This window comes from Euprymna scolopes, chromosome 2, assembly GCF_053919585.1.
Source record: "Euprymna scolopes isolate OS-2025 chromosome 2, ASM5391958v1, whole genome shotgun sequence".
Lineage (NCBI taxonomy): Eukaryota > Metazoa > Mollusca > Cephalopoda > Sepiida > Sepiolidae > Euprymna > Euprymna scolopes.
Window position 1 is genome coordinate 76,022,014 of NC_136483.1, and position 16,178 is coordinate 76,038,191.

Consider the following 16,178-nt stretch of genomic DNA (forward strand, 5'->3'; position numbering starts at 1 on the left):
AACCCCCCTTGCATGGGTATCATAATGTACTGAGTAGAGCTGAAAGCCTCTAAGGAGCACATCCTGATAGTCACTTGGAATGAAGTGAGTCTCCTGTAAACAACATATATCCACACCAAGGCGTTGAAGGTCGCGTGCAACTCGAAGTTTACGAGAGGCGTCCCTCAACCCTCGGACATTCAAAGTAGCTAATCTTAAGCCATCTTGGACTACTTAGGGTTGAGAATCCTGAACAAACATAGACGGTCTCAAGATACCGACAGCAGTCCCCATAGACCCAGTGGTCATCTCAATGGTGATGTACCCGTCTGGGAACAGACCGCCAATATCTAGTGGAAATGTTAGTTTGAGGGCTCTATATAAGGATGGATGAACCTTTATGGGGACCCGCTCAACACATGCCTTTTTGATTTCTGTTAGGTTCTTGTCATTAAAAAATGCAGCTGAAAGAAAAATGTCATATGCTGAATTTGCTTCCTCCAGCATGCACCATAAGCCTATAGCTTCTTCCCGATTTCTTACAACCGTAAGAAGCCTTCTTGCAGTTTTGAAGTTTTCTGGGTTAGCTACTTCTAATTTTTTTACTGTTTTAAAGGCATAAAGTGCCCTGTAGTCTTTTCTATTGTGATTTTTCATCACTGTTTCCTGTTCTGGGATTAATTTACAGACGTTTTTGCCTGTGTAGTAAGAGAGCTTTTTCTTTCGGGGGGGGGGGGGTTCAGCTTCAGTAGAAGGACTTTGTGGCCTTTTTTTTCCGATGGGGTCATGGGAGGCAAGGCAGCAGGAGGGGGAGGAGGAGGCATGTCAGTTTTCATTGGGGAAGGAGGATGGGTATTTTGAGGGGTGTTGCAGGGGGTTTGGGTGATGATTGTTTTTTGGGGGCAAGTGTTGTCAGTTTTTTTTCCCTTTTCGGTAGTGCTGTAGTGACGGGTGGGGGTAATGCCTTAGCTGGGGATGAATGTGTTTTTGTTGGGGAGGAGTCAGGAAAGAGAGAGTCGGGGAAAGGCTTTATTTCTTTTTTCTCAGTTTTACGTTCTTGGTCGAGTCTGTCTTTTAATTTACTTAATGCTTTGAACTTGTTGCCTCCCGGATATTTTGTACACATCGTCTCTATTCTTTCTTTCTCCAGGCTTTGTGCATATGATTTTGGGGATGAAGGTTTTTTGTTTTTTACAAGTGTCCACTCTTGTGCTTTTACTGGAGATTCCTTTGCTGAATTGCACAGTTGTTCAAATTGGTCCAGTGTGACTTTCTTAATTGGACTTGCATGGGTGCTTGTGACTGTAGAAGTATTGGTAGAAGATTTGGTGGCGCAACTGTATCCTATTTTGGGTGTCTGTTGTTGAGGGCTTTGGGTTTTTTGTGTCTGTTGGGTTGTTTGAGTTCTGCTTCAATATAGTAAGGAATTTTACTGAATGCTTCCTTATTCAGCAAAATTTCGAATGTCCATGTTCCTTGGAATCCATCTAAATTTACACCAGTTATTTCTCCAAATTGGAGGAGAAACGCGCATAAATATTCCCGAGGGACAGTCACTGGAACCTCAAAAACTGAAACTGTCGTTCTCCTCCTTCCCATGTACTCCATTCTTAATATGTGGTCTTTGGTAATTATCTCCTTTTTGGACATGTTAATATAATCCTCCTCGGTTTTGAATAAGGCATTCCATGTGTTGTAGCCCTTACATTTTGTTATTCTTTCAGGCCTCAAACCTGTTGTCGCGACTAGCTTTGAAACTTGTTCTTTTGTTGAACGAATCAGCTTCTTCGTCTTCCTATGCACAACAAACAAAAGGATAGTTTTTTTGTAATCTCTTCCAACCTTGGAAGATCAAGCTTGACACCTTTATCTGTGACAAATTCCATACAGAACTTGGCTTTCTCAATGAAGTCCTTCACATCAATCTTTATGGCTGGAGGCTTCGTCCATCCCTGGTTTTCCATGTTGTCATTGGAATTCTTGTTCGGTAGAGTTTCCATCGGCGTCCCGGTGGCTGACGCCATCGCCGGTAGAGGCAGAAAGCAAAAATAACACTCCAATAGCAAATAACGTAGGAGGAAGAGAAGAAAGAGGAATAACAAATTTAACAATATATAACAATAATAATAACAACAGTAATAACAGAATAAGCGCAATAAATATCATACACGACCAAAAGACTTCTAATGGGGGTATGAGACGAATGGATTCGCCAATCATTTTTATAACCAACAGCTGTGCTAAACAACCAATCAAAACGTCGCAAAATTATTATAAAAATCGTCGAATTTTGGATTTAATCAATTCGCCATTTGCTACGTTACGGACTGCATTTAATTCTTCGCCGCCATCTTGGTTACTGATCTGAACTATGCCACGATCTTTGTTCAACATAATATCTCAGAACTTAAGAGGTTAACTACGCGACGGACCGCATTTGATTCTTGGTCGCCATCTTGGTTACTGATCTGAACTAAGCCGCCATCTTTGTTCAACACAAATGTCTCAAAACTTAACATACCAGCTTCATCACGCCCATCCCCCGGAACAAAGCGAGGAAAAGTCCACCTGTCAGCACGCAACTATTCACAAAAAGTTAAATACCTTTTATCACAGACTGTTTAAACAACCAATTCACTCTCAATAGAATCAATCTGTACCTTCATGGATGGTCAAATAAACAAAGAAAAACTGCAGGAAGCCAGATACGCCTCCTAATTAATCGGATTCCTTCCGATATTTCAAAACACGTTCACATAATGCACTTCTTCTCTCTCCATGTGACACACACATACTCATGCAGACAACAACCTCAATTCCAACATCTGTCTCCTTATGGACAGTTAATAAAAAAAACTACAGGAGGTATTCACACGCCCCCAGCATCCTCCCAGGCGGCATGTCCAAACGGATCCATATCCAGAAGTGCACCATGAGGCCATGAAGGGATCGGCTAACTTCAATCATTACTGATTCTTACTCCCAAAATTCAACTTAAATGCTCCGTAATTCATTTCGACTAATAAAAAAAAGTAATTACTAAAAAAATGCGTAATATTTAATGGCCTCGCAGGCCACGCCCTTCAAGGAGACTCAGTTAACGCCTCGTTATCGCACGAGAGATTATGTCTTTTTTTTTTTAATTAATATCTCCAGGTGCGAACATCACGCACCTGATTTACCTACAATGGAAAAATCCATCTAAAAAAAAATAAATCACTTTTCGCGGACAATTGAGTGTACCACACTTCACTCAGTGATGCTAATAATTATTTCCAATTATTTTCATTCAGTTTTGTGGCCTCTTTGACCCTTATTTCGCAATCAAGAAATTGTTCCTGACTGAGGCAAAATTTTAATTCTTCCTAAAGTCAATTTAATCGCCGGAATGAATACTTCTAATTATTCTCAACCGAACTCAACTAAAATTTGTTCAGTTTAATAATTGAAATCCTTCCAGACTGAAGTAACAAAATTCATTTTTTTTTTCAAAAACCAATACAACTCTCAAAATTTAATATTTCCAATTATTCTCGTTTGAATACATAAAAACACAACTCTCCAAAGTTTAATTTTCAACAACAACGATTAATATCGATTAATACAGATTACTTCAGTTAACAGATATCAACAAGATTCATCAACAGATTAAAATAATATTCATTTTTTTTCAACTTTTTTTTCAATTAAGTTTAATTACCGGAATTCTCCCCTCACAATTCAAATATAATTCAAGTCAAAGAATCATTATCATCAGAGCCAACCCGCTCTCGACAGAACTCAACAAATAATCACTTTAAAATAAGTGAACAAAACTCTCTACACTCATATTAACTATTCTCGAGGTAGGGTACTCTCTTTTCCTTCTAGCCTAGCATCGGGTGGGTCATGGGGCCACCTATCATCCCATTTGCAATTTTTCGTTCCCCAAATGGCAGGCATTCTCTCACAGTTCTCATTTAACCTCGGCCACAGGTCACTCAAGGTTACGTTAACCTTTAGTCGTTGACCTCTTGTGACATCATTTAGGATCAAACTAGTCTTCCGATCCTCCAGGAATTTCCTTAGACTACATGGACTAGGTCCTGTCTTGATGTCTTTGTCAATCAACATTGCCGAGAGGGCTGCTAGAGCCTTCTCCCCTTCATCATAAAAAGTTAATTCTATCCTGACCTCTGCCACCAACATCATCGCTCCCTGGCGCCCCCCCCCTCTTGCTGTTAAAATGCCCGCATCTCGCAATCCCTTCTATGCTTGGATCGCAATTAAGAATTCCCTTTTTACGTCTTAACTAGACATTTTTGCAAACATTTATTTATCTCATTATTATTATTGATTATCTCTCTGCACCCCAATGATACTCAAAACATTCAAAATTACACAATATCAATTAATTTCCACAAGAGAGAAAAATCACATAAACAACAAAAAGAATAATAAAAAAAAACAATTATGCAATCACCAAAAGTTTTTAAGCAAAAAAAAAACAAACTTTTTCACTTTCTCTTTTTTTTTTTGTTTTTCTTGTTTCTTAAAAACAAACACTCTCCCTCACTCTGACTAATATGACTATTCGTACTAATTATTGCGTCCACACAGGCATTTGCACATACACACATATAATCTTTCTGATACTTTCTCTCTCTCTCTCTTGCTATCATGAAGCCAAATTCCACAGACAGCCAACAGAGAACTAAAGGTTTGCTTACCGTGGTACTGTTGTTTCTTCTTCGCTCTCTCTGTCTCTCTCTTTGTCTTCTTCATCGCGCACACTTGCAGTCAACTTTTAAAAGTTTTTTCGATTTCTCTCCTCCTCTCTCACTGTCTCTGCATTTCAAGTTCTCTATTTTTCTCTCTTTCTTTTCCTTTTTTTTCGTTTTTTTCAAACGGGCGTTTTTCTATGTTTTTCAGTATGCTTTTCTCTCTTTTTTTTTTTAAATGTCTCCGAGTTTTTGTTTTTTTTTGTTTTTTGCCTTTCAGGACTTTCCTTTAGCTTCTTTCCCTCTTTTTTTTTCAGCCATCTCCGTCTGTCTGTCTCTTTCTATTATTAAGTCTTTTTTTTTCTTCTGAGTTCGTTGTGGAAATATATTTTTTTCTTTTTGTCTTTGTTTTTGTGTCCGTGGTAACAAAAAGAATGAGAAATGTTAAGTCTCACTTTTTTTCGGGTCGATATCCTGGTCACGGCACCACCTGTAACACCTTCTCTTGTGAAGTTATGTAAGGATCCCTGATCCTTGAAGACTTCATAAAACTCGGCTCGTATCGTCTGGTATTTCGAGAGGTGTCACATTTAATCTGGTATGCTGAAAATGAATAACAAAGCTCATGCAGGCAAGAAAGTAAACAGACGCTTGAATTCTATTCTATGAAAGGTTAATTTCACAAAGTTTACAGACTTTTTACATATATGTACAAGTGAAGTTCTTAAGACATTTCACCTCAGAAGCAGCGGAGAGGGGAGTGGTCACATCTCAGGGAGCAGTATTGTTACTATGAGTTTCATGCACAAACTCTGCTGGAAACTGACTAATTTAGCACGACATCAGCACTATATAGTAAGGTCAGGCATGGGGGAGATGATTTCCTAAACCAATAGGATCACGCCACGCATTTGCGGAAAACCCCAGATTGCAGGTGTGCAACTCAATCATATCGCTAGCTTGCAATCTGAGATCAAAATCAACATTTAATTCCGATGACCTTATCAGTCAGAACACCTGGCACTAACTTGTCTAGCATTTCCTGTTGTCAGTTTCGAATAACAAAATATATCTCTGACCTCCAAACAATAAGCAATATATATATTTTTTTGACAATGAAATAAAATATATATCTATATCCCTTACTTTAAGTCTTCGGGATATCTTCCGTTGCCCGGGATGTATTAAAGCTATCTTAGCACACCCGGCTCCCCAATGAGGGGCAATTCGCTCCCTCAGGTTGATCACGTTACAACCTACCATTGAAGAATCAGATTGGAGTTGTTAAATAAATGTATTTGTCCGTTGATCATTTTTAAGTGGTTATTAAATCAATAACATGTACCTGCATTGTTGTGTACTTTAAGCAGTTTCCACCAACATGCATTTCTGACCTAGCCACAATTCCTAACACAAGGAGAATATGCTGATGGATCAATGTTTGAGAAACTTCTAAAAAAGTTATTGTTTTAGCAAAGAAAAAATGAATGGACATATATGGAACATGCATAGATATAAGACTGGGAATAAATGAAACAAGAGAAGAGTCATCAGGTAGCAAATGCTACTCAAAACATAAACAGAGTTTTGCAAATGAAAAAGTGAGTAAGACAAAATCTTATAACAGAACATTTTTATACAAGAGATAAGAATATAAAAGTTATTTTTACGTTAGTAAATGTTCATAATGCAAACACGTGTTTAGTAAAAAAAGTTTAGTAAATAGTCATAAGGTTTAGAAATATGTTGATCAATATGTTCATCATGTGAATATAAGTCATACACATATCTGGGTGTTTGGAAGCATGGCATTATGTATATGTGTGTGTGTTGGTTTACCTTGTTCTTGTTAGGGCATGTATAGATGTGAGTAGAAGTTTGTTTCTGTTTGCTTGGCTCTAGTATGTAAGCATGTGTACACAAAATGAAAGATGCTGGTATGTGAGTCATTGGATTCTATTTGCCTCCTTTGACCAAAGGCCAAAGTTGGTCGTTTGTTAAGCAGATATTCTTGAGTCTTCTGTGCAGTTTTTTTTTTTTTTTTTTTTTTTTACATCGGAGTCACCACTTATCAAGTCCCGAAGATCATTTGATGATAAGGGTTAATGAGTGTATGGTGGTCACCGGAATAACAGCATATTAGTAATTAGTTGTGGAAATAGGATAGAAATGGATTATTTAGGTATGTGTGTGTTGGGGGGGGAGACAGCCCAACAAGAACTTGTTAACGTTGAACTTGAGGATGACAATATTATTGTCAGCTGGATAGCAGGCTAGTGGAACAGAGTTCCGTAGGCGAACAGTTCTAGGAAAGAAGCTTTGTTTCTGGAATTTGCATTTAGATTTAGGCGCAGATAGAGAGTGAGTGGGGGAACTCTTGATGCTTGTTATAGCTAGACGAGTGTTTTTTTTAAAGTTTACCAAGAGTTGGCAATAGATTGAAGCTCAAATGAGCACTTGTTACGATAAAGCAGAGACAGGCTCGCAACGTCTCTCTGTGGGAAAAACGTTGTAGAGAAGAAAAAAGGGCATCACCTAGAAGGTTTTGAAGCCAGTTTTAAATTTTGTTAAAATAGGATAGGGTACTCTCAGAAGCTTCCGCCCAGATATGGCAATAATATTTCATTTTAGGTATGGCTGGTGAAGTCTGGAAAAACTGATTTTGTTAATATGCTCTTATAGGAATTTTTAAGTTAACACTGAGTTACTACGTTCGCATGTATGTGTTACTTTTTGGGATTTGGAAAGATTTCCATTGGTTGAAAATACTTTAAATAAAAACTTGCCAGCTTTAAGAAGTGTTGAAGAGAGCGTATTGAAATGAACTGAAGAAAGAAAGGGTATAACTAATTTGAGTTATTTGCGTTTTAGTGTTTGTCAGAACCGTTTTGCGATTTTGATACAGATTTTGATTATTTGGATTATTCAGACTACTGTTTCCATCTTTTGAGATGAGAATTGATAATTTGGATGGTTCAACTACACCATCACAGCAAAATTCAGAAATCGAAAAAAAACAATTTAAAAAAAACAATGGTATCTACTGACTTTTTGTGTTAATTTCAACTAAAAGCAATGATATCTACTTAATTGGCATGTCAGAAATACTTAAATATTATCGCATTATTTTTAAAAAAATATGAGCTTTATTGTAAAAAACCCTTGTCATATTGTTTTGAAGACGCGATGTAATAACATTAGAAATAACTCAGTTACACTAAAAACAAGGCAAATAACTCATATTTATTGTTAATACACAATTTATTAAAACATTGGCAATAGTTACATACTATTTACCCCCCTTGGAACTTTCTAGTGTTTTCTTAGCCAAACATTTCATATTCGCTAATTTTCGCCCAAAAATATTTTTTAATAATTTTTTCTATCTTATTCTTTTTTCATAATTTTTGGATATGTTACTATATATTATATATGTTGTGTGACTGTAACATGATAATTAAGTAGAGAACATTGGTTTACCTTGTATTTAATATTAAGAATTTCGAATTTTGCTCTTATAGTGTAGTTGCACCATTTGGGTTATTTTGATTATTCAGAATACTCTCCAAGATGAGAACAGTAATCCAAATAATCCAAATTATTAATCCTCATCTAAAAAAAATTTGAAACACAATATCAAATCGGTACAGATCCAAAATAATGCAGAAAAAAAAAGAGAATAAGATCCCAGATGAGGCCATTATTCGCCCATGCATGGAGTATTGTTGCCACATCTGGACTGGTACATCTACCACTAGCCTCTCTCTCTTGGATAGGGTCCAAAAAAGAGTTTTCAATCTAATAGGTTCCACTTTGTCAACTAAGCTCCAACCTCTGTCCTATCCCTGCAATATTGCATCTCTGTGCCTGTTTTATAAATATTTTAAAGGATTGTTTTCTGATTAATTCGTTGCACTTGTACCCTTTCGACATACATATCCTCGATAAATCTGCTTAGCAACTTCACTGTTGAAGTTCCCAAATGCCAGAAAGCTTTCTACTCTAATAGTTTCTTCCCTCGAACAGCTAGACTTTGGAATTCCATTCTTGCTATCTACTTCTCTGACTGTAGAAGTTTAAATGTAATGCGAACCAACATCTTGTTAATCTCTCCTAGGCATGGTCCTAAATAGTAGCCCTTTGCGTCCAAGTGGCAATATGCCTTGTTAGGGGTGAATGTGAGTAAAAATTTTAAAAAATAGGATAGTTGTCAGAATAATCCAAATAATACTGATTAAGAACAATTTAATTCTAACAAATTTTTGTGCACTTTGGTCTAAATTATTGATATCATTATTCTTTATATACTTAAAACCAATTAATGCTTAGACTGTGATGAAGTTTGATCTTTGACGTTCACTGTGTAATGTTCCAATTATGTTTAAAAACATTCATAACAATTGTATAATATTTATATTATAGAAGTTGAAGGCATAGAGAGGTTTTTCAATACGTTTCGTGTCCGAGTTATCTCCCTTGGTGATCTTTAGATTTAAGGTGTAAACTGTGCATACACCCTTATATGGTGAAATTGAACCAGTTCTTCTTCTGCTGCTGCTGCTGCTGTTCATCATCATCACCACCACCAGTAGTTTAACATGTTGCCATATGTTGGATGGCTTTAAGAAATTGACTTCTAAACTAACCTATCTCTGACCAGATCATTATTTATCCCTCTTTCTCTCATGTCCATTTTTATAACTTCCTTTTTGCGTTGTCTTCCTATTAAACTGGATCTGCTACCTTAACTAATGAACCAAGAGTTCTCATTCATTATTGTTCTTCTTGATGGGGTCATACCCTCCGATAATCCAGAGCAGTTTGAGGATCCTCCCAATGTTGTGTTTTCTTCTGTTGAATAAGGATGCGACTGTACAATATTATGCAAGCTTACTAGATTCATAGTGATGTCTACAAGATTTTTAATGATTTAAATAAAACTAATATTTTCTTCTTTTTTAATTCAAGCCATTATCTCCATATATAATAATAAAATGACTGCAGAAATTTCCCTCTGGACAAAAGTATTGTAGGTTTGCAACAACAAATGTCACATACAAATTCAATACATCTTGGCTAATAGCCACTATCTTATGTAACTTTCAAACACTATTTTAGACACATTCAGTCATGATAATAAAATACTGCATTGCATCCTACGATCAACACCATCACAATCATAACATCTATAGGGGAAGGAGTCTCTATTTTTCTCTCTAAATATTTAGCCCTACCACTGCTACCAGTTGTCTACGGACAAATTCTACACATTCCACAGATTCTGTGATTACAACGACCATAATTGGCTCATAAATACATAGACATAACATAATCTTTACATTTTCTGATTCATAAATAATAAAGGCTCCCTCATCAAAGTCCGTCAATTCTGATTGGCTGAGCCCTGAAAATTCTCACATTCTAGAATCCAATTCTTCCCTTTATAAATGAACAGTTACTAAAATTAATATATGGTGTCACTAAAACACATTATTTTGCCCAGCGTAAAGTTCATTTAATGAATAGGTTATTACTAGGGCTATGACAAGGTATTTATTTCAACATTGCTCAATATGTGAGTAAAGTTAGGTACTGAGTTATGAAAATATATTTCTGGTATTTAAGCTACACAGAGACTTCTGTGTTCTTTCCCTGTAGGGAATCATCAAGCTAAAATGCACGGAATCTGTGTTATCGGATATTTTTACATAGTGATTAGTTTAGTACGCTAATCAATCAGATTCATTGTTATTCCCTCTCACTAGTTAATGTTTTCATTAGTCAATAACAGGGCTTCTCTCAAACAAAAGTCTGTCTGACTTTTAGTTAATTTGCTTTTATTCTGTTTTATATAGGGGTGATGCACCCTTTTATGAATGTGTCAAATTAATATGTAACTATATTGTGTGCTTGGAAATAGTTTTTTCTATTTTAGATCTTGGTTTAGTTTTTTTTTTTTTTATTCATTTTATTTTTCTTATGTATTGTTATCATAAAACAAAGTTTATTCTCTTAAAGAGTTAAAGTTTAAAATTTCAAATTTAAATACATAATCTACATATTTCATCTAAATTTCTAAATGTACTGGCCTGTCATACTATTTTCCACAAGATTATTGATGAGTGTCCACTTTCTTTGAGCTGCCAGTAATGAGTCACTAATGCTGTTTTATTCTGTATTTTTTGTTATTGAATATGTTTTTATGGTTGTAATATCTGGTTTTAAAATCTAGGGAGTTAATACTCACACAGTACTACTTGTTATTCAGGCTTTCTTTGGTGAATATTGTGGCTTGGTAAACAATACTTTTGATTTATCTTTTAGTTGACAAAGTGCACAAGTTCTACAGTTACAACTTTTCTCTTCATTATTAATTTTCTTATTTCTATTTGGGTGATTGCTATTAGGGTTTGGCATATTACGATTTCTAGAGGTGATATTTTTCTCCTTCTTAGTGATATTTTTTATTGTGATATTGCTCACTTTTGTTATGCATTTTGTCATTATTTTTTTCTCTACTGCGCTCAGTATTTTGCCATTGTATGCTTTAATCATCATTTTTAAGTTTTTGTAACAACTGTAGAACAGTTTTATGTTATTTTTATTAAATATTTTTTAATTGATTTAACTAATGAACCAAGAGTTCTCATTCATTATTGTTCTTCTTGATGGGGTCATACCCTCCGATAATCCAGAGCAGTTTGAGGATCCTCCCAATGTTGTGTTTTCTTCTGTTGAATAAGGATGCGACTGTACAATATTATGCAAGCTTACTAGATTCATAGTGATGTCTACAAGATTTTTAATGATTTAAATAAAACTAATATTTTCTTCTTTTTTAATTCAAGCCATTATCTCCATATATAATAATAAAATGACTGCAGAAATTTCCCTCTGGACAAAAGTATTGTAGGTTTGCAACAACAAATGTCACATACAAATTCAATACATCTTGGCTAATAGCCACTATCTTATGTAACTTTCAAACACTATTTTAGACACATTCAGTCATGATAATAAAATACTGCATTGCATCCTACGATCAACACCATCACAATCATAACATCTATAGGGGAAGGAGTCTCTATTTTTCTCTCTAAATATTTAGCCCTACCACTGCTACCAGTTGTCTACGGACAAATTCTACACATTCCACAGATTCTGTGATTACAACGACCATAATTGGCTCATAAATACATAGACATAACATAATCTTTACATTTTCTGATTCATAAATAATAAAGGCTCCCTCATCAAAGTCCGTCAATTCTGATTGGCTGAGCCCTGAAAATTCTCACATTCTAGAATCCAATTCTTCCCTTTATAAATGAACAGTTACTAAAATTAATATATGGTGTCACTAAAACACATTATTTTGCCCAGCGTAAAGTTCATTTAATGAATAGGTTATTACTAGGGCTATGACAAGGTATTTATTTCAACATTGCTCAATATGTGAGTAAAGTTAGGTACTGAGTTATGAAAATATATTTCTGGTATTTAAGCTACACAGAGACTTCTGTGTTCTTTCCCTGTAGGGAATCATCAAGCTAAAATGCACGGAATCTGTGTTATCGGATATTTTTACATAGTGATTAGTTTAGTACGCTAATCAATCAGATTCATTGTTATTCCCTCTCACTAGTTAATGTTTTCATTAGTCAATAACAGGGCTTCTCTCAAACAAAAGTCTGTCTGACTTTTAGTTAATTTGCTTTTATTCTGTTTTATATAGGGGTGATGCACCCTTTTATGAATGTGTCAAATTAATATGTAACTATATTGTGTGCTTGGAAATAGTTTTTTCTATTTTAGATCTTGGTTTAGTTTTTTTTTTTTTTATTCATTTTATTTTTCTTATGTATTGTTATCATAAAACAAAGTTTATTCTCTTAAAGAGTTAAAGTTTAAAATTTCAAATTTAAATACATAATCTACATATTTCATCTAAATTTCTAAATGTACTGGCCTGTCATACTATTTTCCACAAGATTATTGATGAGTGTCCACTTTCTTTGAGCTGCCAGTAATGAGTCACTAATGCTGTTTTATTCTGTATTTTTTGTTATTGAATATGTTTTTATGGTTGTAATATCTGGTTTTAAAATCTAGGGAGTTAATACTCACACAGTACTACTTGTTATTCAGGCTTTCTTTGGTGAATATTGTGGCTTGGTAAACAATACTTTTGATTTATCTTTTAGTTGACAAAGTGCACAAGTTCTACAGTTACAACTTTTCTCTTCATTATTAATTTTCTTATTTCTATTTGGGTGATTGCTATTAGGGTTTGGCATATTACGATTTCTAGAGGTGATATTTTTCTCCTTCTTAGTGATATTTTTTATTGTGATATTGCTCACTTTTGTTATGCATTTTGTCATTATTTTTTTCTCTACTGCGCTCAGTATTTTGCCATTGTATGCTTTAATCATCATTTTTAAGTTTTTGTAACAACTGTAGAACAGTTTTATGTTATTTTTATTAAATATTTTTTAATTGATTTAACTAATGAACCAAGAGTTCTCATTCATTATTGTTCTTCTTGATGGGGTCATACCCTCCGATAATCCAGAGCAGTTTGAGGATCCTCCCAATGTTGTGTTTTCTTCTGTTGAATAAGGATGCGACTGTACAATATTATGCAAGCTTACTAGATTCATAGTGATGTCTACAAGATTTTTAATGATTTAAATAAAACTAATATTTTCTTCTTTTTTAATTCAAGCCATTATCTCCATATATAATAATAAAATGACTGCAGAAATTTCCCTCTGGACAAAAGTATTGTAGGTTTGCAACAACAAATGTCACATACAAATTCAATACATCTTGGCTAATAGCCACTATCTTATGTAACTTTCAAACACTATTTTAGACACATTCAGTCATGATAATAAAATACTGCATTGCATCCTACGATCAACACCATCACAATCATAACATCTATAGGGGAAGGAGTCTCTATTTTTCTCTCTAAATATTTAGCCCTACCACTGCTACCAGTTGTCTACGGACAAATTCTACACATTCCACAGATTCTGTGATTACAACGACCATAATTGGCTCATAAATACATAGACATAACATAATCTTTACATTTTCCGATTCATAAATAATAAAGGCTCCCTCATCAAAGTCCGTCAATTCTGATTGGCTGAGCCCTGAAAATTCTCACATTCTAGAATCCAATTCTTCCCTTTATAAATGAACAGTTACTAAAATTAATATATGGTGTCACTAAAACACATTATTTTGCCCAGCGTAAAGTTCATTTAATGAATAGGTTATTACTAGGGCTATGACAAGGTATTTATTTCAACATTGCTCAATATGTGAGTAAAGTTAGGTACTGAGTTATGAAAATATATTTCTGGTATTTAAGCTACACAGAGACTTCTGTGTTCTTTCCCTGTAGGGAATCATCAAGCTAAAATGCACGGAATCTGTGTTATCGGATATTTTTACATAGTGATTAGTTTAGTACGCTAATCAATCAGATTCATTGTTATTCCCTCTCACTAGTTAATGTTTTCATTAGTCAATAACAGGGCTTCTCTCAAACAAAAGTCTGTCTGACTTTTAGTTAATTTGCTTTTATTCTGTTTTATATAGGGGTGATGCACCCTTTTATGAATGTGTCAAATTAATATGTAACTATATTGTGTGCTTGGAAATAGTTTTTTCTATTTTAGATCTTGGTTTAGTTTTTTTTTTTTTTATTCATTTTATTTTTCTTATGTATTGTTATCATAAAACAAAGTTTATTCTCTTAAAGAGTTAAAGTTTAAAATTTCAAATTTAAATACATAATCTACATATTTCATCTAAATTTCTAAATGTACTGGCCTGTCATACTATTTTCCACAAGATTATTGATGAGTGTCCACTTTCTTTGAGCTGCCAGTAATGAGTCACTAATGCTGTTTTATTCTGTATTTTTTGTTATTGAATATGTTTTTATGGTTGTAATATCTGGTTTTAAAATCTAGGGAGTTAATACTCACACAGTACTACTTGTTATTCAGGCTTTCTTTGGTGAATATTGTGGCTTGGTAAACAATACTTTTGATTTATCTTTTAGTTGACAAAGTGCACAAGTTCTACAGTTACAACTTTTCTCTTCATTATTAATTTTCTTATTTCTATTTGGGTGATTGCTATTAGGGTTTGGCATATTACGATTTCTAGAGGTGATATTTTTCTCCTTCTTAGTGATATTTTTTATTGTGATATTGCTCACTTTTGTTATGCATTTTGTCATTATTTTTTTCTCTACTGCGCTCAGTATTTTGCCATTGTATGCTTTAATCATCATTTTTAAGTTTTTGTAACAACTGTAGAACAGTTTTATGTTATTTTTATTAAATATTTTTTAATTGATTTTGGGGAAATGTTTCTTTATAATTAGACATGAATTTCTGATCAAGTTTAGTTTTTAGCATCTGATTATTGAGTGGTGTATACCAGATTATATTTCTTTTTCTTCTATTTTTACTCATAATTTTATTACAAGTATTAGTATCCTATTGCTTTCTTTAATTTTGATATTATGGTACCCACTATTTTTAAAACTAGAATGACAAACACAGATGTTCAGTTTAAGACGATCGGATATCATGTTCAACTGTTTACTAAGAAAAAGGAAAAATTTATGGCCATGGATTCCAGATTGTTGGGTCCTTAGGTAGGCACGAGTGGCCGGATATCAGTGGGCATGTGAACAGGTGGTTGGACGTTAGTAGGCACTGGTACGTCAGTAAGTATTAGTATGGATAGCTGAACATAAGTAGGTACTGGTACAGGTAGCTGGACATTAGTAGGTACTAGAGCAGATAGCTGGACATCAATGGGCACTGGAGCAAGTAGCTGGATGTCAGTGGGCACTAGTACAGGTAGTTGGATGTCAATGGACACTGTCATGGATAACTGAACGTCAGTGAGCACTGGTATAGATAGTTGGATTTCAGTGGGTACTGGAGAAGGTAGCCGGACATTGTTGGAGCTGGGGAGCCACTGCAGTGAGCTAAAGGCACTGCAGGAGTAAGCTGTAGAGTCACTGGAGTTGCTGCAGGAGTATGCTGGAGAGACGCTGGAGTGAGCTGGATGCGAAGCAGGAGTAAGCTGGAGTCGTTGGAAGCTTGTTTCATGGAAAGTTGTTTATGCTACAGTAGACTAGCACCGAAAAACAGAGTGCTGTAATTAATTTTACCATATCATTTTCTTACATGCTAAAATATCTGTGACGTTTATTGCATGCATATATTTTATTCTTCACCCCAAAATAAAAAGTCTGTTATTTTGTTGTTGTGAAAAATTGAGTTTTGTGTTTTTTCTTTGTTGTTGAAGAAACGGTTGTTGCTATTTTTAGCATGCGTGATCATGACATATTTCTGGGAATGTCATATTTCAACCAACAATGTGTTTTTGTTTACGAACAAGGGAGTAACTATATGGCAAACTGCGACAAGGCCCTTTCTAATTGATAATTGATCATTA

At 34.7% G+C, this 16,178-nt stretch overlaps 1 protein-coding gene across 2 annotated transcripts in view; it reads right to left on the bottom strand.

Annotated features, from left to right (window-relative positions):
- Window positions 1-16,178, bottom strand: part of LOC145292509 (transmembrane protein 248-like) — a 133,491-nt gene that overhangs the window by 110,739 nt on the left and 6,574 nt on the right. The window contains exon 2 of one of the 2 annotated variants that reach the window (XM_080138735.1): window positions 4,689-5,282. The exons of the other annotated variant lie outside the window; for it this stretch is intronic. The gene's annotated coding sequence lies outside the window, so the exon portion shown is untranslated. The remainder of the gene's footprint in view (window positions 1-4,688; window positions 5,283-16,178) is intronic. 2 annotated transcript variants of the gene reach the window in all.